General features: G+C 45.7%; 1 protein-coding gene and 1 long non-coding RNA gene across 2 annotated transcripts in view; one reads left to right on the top strand and one right to left on the bottom strand.

Moving 5' to 3' along the window:
- The window catches only part of ZBTB49 (zinc finger and BTB domain containing 49), a 29,149-nt gene extending 27,681 nt beyond the window's left edge, over positions 1-1,468 (bottom strand). Inside the window, exon 1 of the mRNA XM_003800185.3 lies at positions 1,392-1,468. The gene's annotated coding sequence lies outside the window, so the exon portion shown is untranslated. The remainder of the gene's footprint in view (positions 1-1,391) is intronic.
- A 117-nt stretch (positions 1,469-1,585) lies between these two features.
- Positions 1,586-7,526, top strand: LOC111728579. Its single transcript, XR_002775831.1, has 3 exons — positions 1,586-1,699; positions 4,108-4,161; positions 7,272-7,526. It is a non-coding gene; the product is annotated as an uncharacterized LOC111728579 (long non-coding RNA).
- The last annotated feature ends 1,815 nt before the right edge of the window (positions 7,527-9,341 follow it).

Here is a 9,341-nt window from a genome sequence, read left to right as displayed (position 1 = left end):
CTGTCATAAAGTTAACCCTCCAGATCCAAGGGGGCTCTGACTAAAAAAAAAAAAAAAAAAAAAAAGAAACCAAACCCCAAGACACCTTCATCTCAGACTTCTAACCTACAGAATTCTGATTAAGAATTCTGTCGTTTCTGTTGTTTAAGCCTGTGGTTCTCAACCCCCAGGCCGCACAGGTTCCCTGGTCTGTTAGGAGTCAAACAGCAGAGCTCCGGGAAGAAATGTCTTCTATAAAACTTAGAAACAGGTCGCACCGCAGGTGGTGAGCGCCGAACGACCAGCAAAGCAGCTTCAGCTTCCGTATTTAGAGCTTTACATCTGATCCCTATCACTCGCATCACTGTCTGAGCTAACCCACCCACCTTGTCTGTGGGAAAAGTAATTTCCACTAAACGGGTCCCAGGTGCCAAAAAGATTGGGGACAGCTGGTGTAAGCTGCCCTGTATTTTGTTATGGCAACCCTAGCAAAATGATACGCCTAATTCTGACCCAACACTGATCAATTCTCAAGTAAAACTTTATCACCCACATACACCCATCCTGGGGTTAATATTACTCACAGGGTTCTGTCTGTACCCCTTTCAACTTTCACGCACTCATCTAAGCAACAAGCACTTAGCGACCACCACAGTATGCCAGACCTTGTCTTAAGGGCTGAGAACAACTGCAGGGGTCCTCAAACTTTTTAAACAGGGGACCCAGGACGAGTCGGCTGCTAAGCAGAACAGGCAGCGGCGGCAGAAACAGCCGGCGGGCCCGATAAATGTCCTAGGCGGGCCGCAGTTCCAGGACGCCTGATTAGGTTTACTGAGCACTTACTACGTGGAAGATGCCGTGCGGAGCGCTAAACACGAACCAACTCATGAAATCCGACAAGGACCCAACGAAGTAGGCCCTGCTATTTCACCCGTTCGACAGATGCGGGGCTAAGGCTCAGATAGGTCATCCCATAATGAGATCTAGCTAGGCTATGAGCTCTCTAGTCTCAGGCACTGCTCTCAACTAGTGTGATAGAGGCAAACAGGAACTAGATGGGCAGGTCAGGGTGGGAGAGTAGCAGGCGGGCTCTTCGTGGGCAACGCCTGGAGAGGAGAGGAGGCCAGGTGAGGACACGGTTGGTGTTTCCAGGCCGAGGCAGCTGCACGAGGGAGAAGGCCCGGCTCCCAGCCTTCTGCGTTTCTGTCGGTGTCCCCACCCGCTCCGGTGTCGCGCAGAGAGCAGAAGCTCGCCGACCCGCGCAGCAGCCGCCAGCTCTCCGTTCACCTCGCAAAGCTTCCTCCCACCCCCGAGATGCGGAGGCGGCGGCGGGTCCGTGCCCCGCTGGGCCACCCTGGGCGCCCAGCCTCCCCTCCGAGCCGCTCCCACCGCGAGGACCCCAGTCACTTTACCCGCGGAGGCCGCTCTCTGCCCTGCAGCCTCCTCTGCTACTGAAGCGGCCGCCATCAGAGCCGCGCGTCCCGCGGTGCCAGCCCCGGAAACATCCCGGCAACGCCCCCTCCGCGGGCTGGGCCCGCCCGCCAGCTTCCGGTGGCGTCACTTCCGTAAGGACCGCAGTGCGCAGGCGCACCGAGAAGCATCTGCGACGTGACTTCTGCTCCAGGAAGCCCTGGCGGTGGCTGTGGCTCTCGTTGGGCGGGCGAGACTCCACGTGCTCCCAGCAGGCCGGTTAAAACCGTTGGCGGGCGCTGGCCGAGAGGTGAGGGGCAGTGACCCAGAGGTCCGATGTAGGAGGTTGGAGCTCAGAGAGTGAGGACGTAGGGGCGGAGAGGCCGGTGCCCATTTTCCCCCACTGGGGAAGTCTTTTCCGGTCCTATTGGTGCTCGGGACAGTGGCCAAACTCCTAAAACTTGATCCTGGGCCCCCTTCTCGGCCCTGAACAAACCAGGACGGGTGGTGACCGCTGGACAGGCCTTCAGGCGTGCACCATGAGGGGGACAGGGCCCTTCTGGATGTCTTGGGGTGTTCGGTCCCTAAGGAACAGATCTTACGGAGTCACAGGGAGGGCACAGATTAGGACCTGAATGTAACTGCGTGTGAATCTGGGTTGCCACTAACTGGATGTGTGACCTGGTGCAAGTTACTTAGCCACTTTGTGCCTCAGTTTCCTCATCTGTCTAAAGGAAATAATGTAGAACCTAACTCTTAAGACTGATGAGAATTACATGAGTAGAAACGTGTTACCACTCGTGCCTAACTCTCAGGACTGATGAGAATTACGTGAGTAGAAACATGTTACCACCCGTGAGAGCACTTGGCGCATAGTAGGTGCTCAATAAGTGCTACTATTTTCTGCAGTACCTTTCTCTGAGGGGTGACAGGGAAGAAGAATGAGATGGGCGTGTAAGTATTTGCAAGCCTAACTTTGCTGCAGAGAGTGTCCCTTTGGCACTTGTTAATACTTTGCCTAGCGCCTGACACGTGGTAATTATTCCAGTGAAGGGATGCTTTTTAAAACAATGCTGGTGATGTAGTAGGGGTGGGGGGCTGTCTAGAGATGAGAGAAATGGCTTAACTTCTTTAAACCTCAGTTTGTTTACCTTTTAAATGGAGGCAATGCACCTATTGCTAGGATTTTTGCAAGGACTAAGGAGCACATTGTAACCCTTGTCACCCACACATTCAATAAAATAAATAATACAAGAATATAAAGAGAAGAAAGTAAAACAAAACAGAAACTACAGATTCCAATCCCAGAATGAAACCTAAGGGTATATTATCAGGGACTAGGGTGAGGAGCCAGAGAAGGCTAGTGTGAATTTATGAAGATAGATGTGTGGGTTGAGGGTCATATTTAAGGAGCATGGGTTTGAGAGGGGATTGGGTCGAATAGCATTGATGTGTAAATCAGTAGGTTACTGGGAAACCTTTCTATTGCGAAAGGATGGAGCTTTCACATCTTGGTATCTTATTTAACTTTCTACACAATCCTTTGAGATAGATATTAGACCCCTTTTACAGATAAACAGATTCTAGGATGTTAATGATCTTTTGACATCAGCAGATGCAGGCTTCAGCTCAGATCCTCTACCCCTGAGTCCAGAGCCATTTCACCAAAACATGGTGACCATCTTTTGAGGGAAGACTAAGATGCCTGGAGTCTTTTGCAAATTCCCAGCCTCTTACAACCACTGGTTGCTTCCTTGGATGTTGCTGACCAGCACCTGGCAACTTCCTCAGTGTCGTGCCCAGTGTGGGCCGCTTTAGAATTAAGACGTAGGGTCCTATGAAAGGTCATCTATTAGAGCCTTTACTTTTTTTTCATCTTTGGATAAGCAGCTGAACAATGGCCGAGCAAATGGCAAAGACACTAGAAGTCAACACAGAGGCAGGGCAGGAACTTGGGCTTGTCACTTGCTCTTTGAGGCCACCTCTGCCTCTTCCTGTGACTTCAGGCAGATCACTTAACCTCTGAGCTTCCGTTTTTTTTCTGCAGACAGTGGTGGCATGGTCCTGGATGGTTTGAAAGTGTTGGGTACAGTTGTGCTTGTTCATGTGAAATGAGCTAATGATCTTGGGTTCTTTTGTTTAGGCCTTTGTCATCTTTTCCTCAGGTATGGCAGGTGATGAGAGCCCAGTAAATTGACCTTACAGGCAGGGGAATAGACAGCCAGAAGCACTCACAGAGGGCTTTGAGGGCACCCAGGTGTATCTGGGTTGCTAGTACTGGCATAAACTTAGCATTCAGTAAATGTCCTGCTGAAATGAGTAAAAGGCTGAGAACTGGAGTGTGCTCTCACCAGTCCCAAGAACACTGCTTTCTACTTGCCATCTCTTTTATCATGCTCACATATCTAGAAGGAAAAGCAGGTAGAATTTCTGTGGCTGTATTGGGACCTGACTTTTGGCAGCCAGGGAAGGAAAAGGGGACTCTTTTTTAGGCTCAGTTCTATAAAAAAAATGCTGACCTTTTACACTTAGGGCTAAAAATTGAAAGTAATCTCTTCTGGTGTTCTCAAAGTCTTAATTTAGCTTTGAGCTTTCATAACTTCAGAAGCACAAATGTTGCAGATTTACCAAAACATTGTTTGAAAGTTTATTTACATTTCTTCCATGTTTATATGTTCTTGTGAAATTTGAGTAATATGTTTTACTTTTTTATTTTAGGCAATGTTTGCTATCTTCAATTAGAAGGATTGAGTTTCAACAGGATGACTTTTTGTAAGTGTATAGCCTTTACACGTTTGAAACTATTAAGCTTGCATTGAGACTCGGACCCCTGTCTGCTGTGCAGTTAAGCTGGGTTGGATGATTTTGAGTTTGCTTTTCTTTTCAGCTTAAATGGAAGGTATTTTTTCCAGGGTTAGGTTGGGGGAAAGGTGCTGGTGTGTCCTCGGGGCTCTGAATAAGGGAGAAGTAAGCTCCTTACAGACTTTAATCTCATTAGCCAACCAGGTGGACGCACTGTTCCCATTTCATGTCAAGTGTAAAAATCCAGACTAAGGCAGGAAGAGATGGAGCTCTTTCTGTGCAATCCACCCATTCCTGTCTTGAAAAATAAAAGGCCAAATGACAATGGTTGGAAATATTTTTCAGATGGACATGTGACCAAATTCTAATCCTTTCCTGAATTGATATTTAATTACACTGTGTGTGGCTAATCTCCAGAGGAGTAGTGTGTTTTGCACAGATATTCTGAGCATCTTTTTGTCCACATCACTGCCTTTTTTTAGTTGTAAAGTTTTTTTTTGTTTGTTTGTTTTTTGCAGTTTTTGGCCAGGGCTAGGTTTGAACCCTCCACCTCTGGCATGTGGGGCCGATGCCCTACTCCCTTGAGCCACAGGTGCCACCCAATACAGTTTTTAAATTCTCAGTTTATACAACAAGCTATCCAGCGGGGAGTCTCCCAGTTGTGTTCAATCCTAGGGCTTGCTGAGACCTTTCTCTCTCTATTCTCCCTTCTTCCATCAAGAAACAGAATAGTCTATAGCAACAAAATTTGCTCAGGATTATCTCTAAGCGATATCTGCATTTCAGGGTTTTTTTTTCTTTTTTCCTTTTTCTTTTTTTTTTTTGAGACAGTCTCACTCTGTCATCCTGGGTAAAGTGCTGTGGCATCATAGCTCACAACAGCCTTGAACTCCTAGGTTCAAGTGATCATCCTGACTCAGTTTTCCATTTTTAGCAGAGATAGGATCTCACTGTTGCTCAGACTCCTGAGCTGAAGCAATCTGCCCAGTCTTCTCCCAAAATGCTAGGATTACAGGCGTGAGCCATCTTACCCAGTCAGGGATCAGGGGGTGTTTTTCATTGTAGTGTCTCATTATGAAAGTACTTTAAAATTATTTCAAAAGCTAATTTGGCTTATTAAAGCTGCTTCTACCTTGTATATACAATGACCATCTATTTCTCGGTGGCTAATTAATGGTTTACTCCTGCACATACACAAAAGTACAACTTCAAAGTATTTGATAATGTGATAGTGGCTCTTGTTCCAACCTTTGTTCTCCCTTGTGAGGCACAGTCACTGTTCTTCTTGCATGACACACTGAACATTGATCTGCTTCATGCAGAGTGTTGAGCTTTGAGGGAGCTGGGTTGTGGGAGACTATATTGAACACCCTTACAATAACCAGATGTGAATGCAACACATTCCAGGTTGGTCGTATTTGCTTTTCTGCGAATTTTAGTGCTAGGCTATAGCTGACCATGTGCCTGCCTTACTAACTTGCCCTGATGGTGAGCTGAGGAGCAGCACCTGAGTCCCAGGGCCACCAGGGTCTGCAGTTTATACATAGCATAGGAAGTGTCTGACAGTGTTCCTGTAGGACAAGGGGCCTCCACAAGAGACTTGTTGGGTGGGGCGGCGCCTGTGGTTCAGTGGGTAGGGCTCTAGCCCCACATACCAAGGATGGCAGGTTCAGGCCCTGGCGAAACTGTAACAACAAAAAAAATAGTTGGGTGTTGTGGCAGGTGTCTGTAGTCCCAGCTTCTCAGGAGACTGAGACAAGAGAATTGCCTAAGCACAGGAGTTGAAGGTTGCTATGAGCTATGACAACAAGGGACTCTACTGAGGGCAATAAAGTGAGACTCTATCTCTAAAAAAAGAAAAAAAAAGAGGGACTAGTTGGGCCTCTGTAAACTGAGGAGATGCAGCCAGGATGTACATTTCCATTCAAGGCTGAATGGATGTGAACAGCTGTGGTCCTAGCTTAGGTGTGACCTCACCAGTAGTGATTTGGAACGTGTTAGTGGGGGAGAGGTGGTGATTTCACGCATGAGACTTCTCTGTGAACCAAGGGTGGATGACGTGTACCGAAGGATTCTTGGATGAAGTCTTCCCTGGAGTAAATGGCAGCAGTTTACTTAATCTTCATCTTTGTTTTTATAATGAGGAAGAAAATGCTCAGTTACTAATAACAGAGCTCTTTTAGAATCTTAGTGATTAAAAAATCACATAAACATGGAAAGTTACTGTGACTCGTGTTCCACTTTTAGGTGAGTCTGTGGTATGTTGTGCACGGCAGCACTTCTGTGAAGGTTCTAAATGGTGGGTTTTGTATATGCACAGACACACTTCATCTTGGGGGCAGGACGGGGACTTTGGGGTTTGTGAAATCCTTCAGTAATTCAGCAGTTGGGACACCTGGGTGTGGTTTCATTTCTATAACTGCTCTGATAAGAAACCATATGCAGGAGGTCCCTGTCCACTAGACTGAGGGCATGTCCTCATACTTAACACCTGTGGATGCACAGTGATGTCGTATATTTTAGTGCCTGTAGAAATTGTGTCTTCTCCATTTTCTAAAAGTCTCTCAATTTTCCTTTGGATTTATTCTCATTGTATTTGGCAACCTGAAATAGTTTACATATATACCTTCTATATGTTTCATTTTATACATTTTATATCTAGAGGGAGAGCTTAAAGTTACTAGGGAAAGTAAGATATGTCTCTTAATGCCCCCAAAGCTCTTCATCTTCCAATTTGCCAGGTTTAAATCCTGGTCTGTTTCTTTGTGCCTTACTTACCTCCTATAAATTTTGGACAAAAAGCCATCTTCCTCTGCTAGAGTTACTGTGTGGATGGATTATTATTAGTGTACATAAAGCTCTTAGAAAGAGCCAAGCATATGGTTGGCATACATTCCACAGATGTTAGCCACTGTCATTGTTAATGATAGTTTTACTTAGGTGAGCATTAGTTTTATGTAGATTGCTAATCAACTTTTTGTTGTTTTCTTGTGACATTATGGTAAAAAAGTTAGCTGTATGAATCATTTATTGGGAAACTTTTTTTTATAATAGTAATCATCTTTTTTTGTTTGTTTTAGGACAAGACTTAAAACCTATCTTGGATAGAGGATATTTAACCATTTAGCTAAAAATGGTATTTTTTACATGCAATGCATGTGGTGAATCAGTGAAGAAAATACAGGTGGAAAAGCATGTGTCTGTCTGTAGAAGCTGTGAATGCCTCTCCTGTATTGACTGTGGTAAAGATTTCTGGTGAGTTTCATGTAATTCATGTAGGTCCACAGGAAGGGTCCAGACCAGTTTTGGAAGCCTTGGCCCCATAAAAATAGGAAAAATAGAGATAAATTTCAAGAAAGAAATTAAGCAAAAGAACTTGTAGGGTATGTTGATGAAAATTGGTATGATTCTTTGAAAATGCCTTACAAAACAATTTGCTTTTTAAAGATTTTGCCAGGCACAGTGGCTCAAGCCTATAATCTCAACACTTTGAGTCCAAGGTGGGAGGATCATTGGAGGACAGGAGTTTGAGACCAGCCTGGGAACATACCAAGACTTGGTTTCTACAAAAAGATAGAAAAATTAACCAGGCACAGTGACACACACCTACAGTCCCAGCTACTTGGGAGGCTTAGGTAGGAGGCTGCTTGAGCCCTGGAGTCTGATGTTAGAGCCACAGCATTCCAGCCTGAGTCACAAAGTGAGATCTTATCTTGAAATACAATAAAACAGAAATTTTCAAGAGAAAAGTAGGGGAAGGAGAATTCTGGTGATGAGAGCATCTGCTCAGTCGGTGGCACTGATTGTTAATCTTTTTGCCACTGTTCCAAGGCTCAGGGAAGTAGCCATATTGAGGGAGGATCCAGGGGGCTTGGGACTGGTTTTGTTAGATCAGGGGTATCCTCTGTCCATTGCACTGTACAGGTGGACCTAGAGACAACAAAGTAGATTTATGGATTCTCAGAGGAGATAACGTAGCAGAAGAGACCAGGTCCTCCCTAGAAAACCAGAGGTACTGGTAGAGGGGAGTTTCTTCCTGGCACTCCCACAGGGGAGGCCTCCACAGGTGAGTGGTTAGCGGGAGGTATGGCGCAGAGCCTCAGGAACTCACACACTGCTTGCAGCTGGCCATTGCAGAGGGCTGCCCTCTCTGAATGTATGTTGATTCCCTTCAGCTTTAGAGCTGAAAGCTGGCTTATGGCTGCCTCTGCTTTAGTGTCCCCCATGGTATTTAGATGATATTTGCTAATAGTCCATTTTAATTCTTTCTAGAGCAATGATGTTTTGAGGGGAAACTGCTAAAATCTATTGAGACCTAATCCTAACAGGAAGCTTGATATATAAAATAGGTAAAAATTGCCTTGTTTTAATTAGGAGTTTTACCCTCAATCTTGTCCCCACCGTTTTTCTGAGGAACTCCATAGAGCTTTAAAAGATGATGTAAGAGAACACTGAGTTTTCTTTTTTGGAAGACTCTGAGACTTTTGGTGACCTGATACTGCCATTTTATACCAGCTTTAATTTATAGCTGCAACTGACTTTTTTGAGACAGGATTTTACTTTCTTTTTTTTTTTTTTACAGACAAAGTCTCACTTTATCACCCTCGGTAGAGTGCTGTGGTATCACAGCGCACAGTAACCTCCAGCTCTTGGGCTTAGGTGATTCTCTTGCCTCAGCCTCCTCGGTAGCTGGGACAACAGGCGTACACCACAATGCCCAGCTGTTTTTTTGTTACAGTTTGTCCGGGGCTGGGTTGGAACCCGCCTCCCTCGGTATCTGGGGCTGGCGTCCTACTCACTGAGCCACAGGCGCTGCCCAGAGTTTTACTCTTTGACGTGGGCTAGAATGCAGTGGTGTCATCATAGCTCACTGCAAATCTCAAACTCCTGGGCTCAAGTGAACCTCCAGCCTCCTGAGAAGCTGGGACTCCTACAGGTTCATGTCACTGTACCTGGCTAATTATTTTTTGTAGAGACAGGGTGTCACTCTTGCTCAGGCTGGTCTTGAACTCCTGATCTCAAACAATCTTCTCACCTTGGCCTCCCCAAAGTGCTAGGTTTACAGGTGCTAGCCACCTCACCCATCTTACATCTAGTGATGGCCTACTATAGTGCCAGGAAGTCAGATTTCTGTAATTTAAGATAGAACT

This window comes from Otolemur garnettii, unplaced genomic scaffold, assembly GCF_000181295.1.
Source record: "Otolemur garnettii isolate 467f Iridium unplaced genomic scaffold, OtoGar3 scaffold00171, whole genome shotgun sequence".
Lineage (NCBI taxonomy): Eukaryota > Metazoa > Chordata > Mammalia > Primates > Galagidae > Otolemur > Otolemur garnettii.
This window is presented reverse-complemented; position numbering and strand designations above follow the sequence as displayed.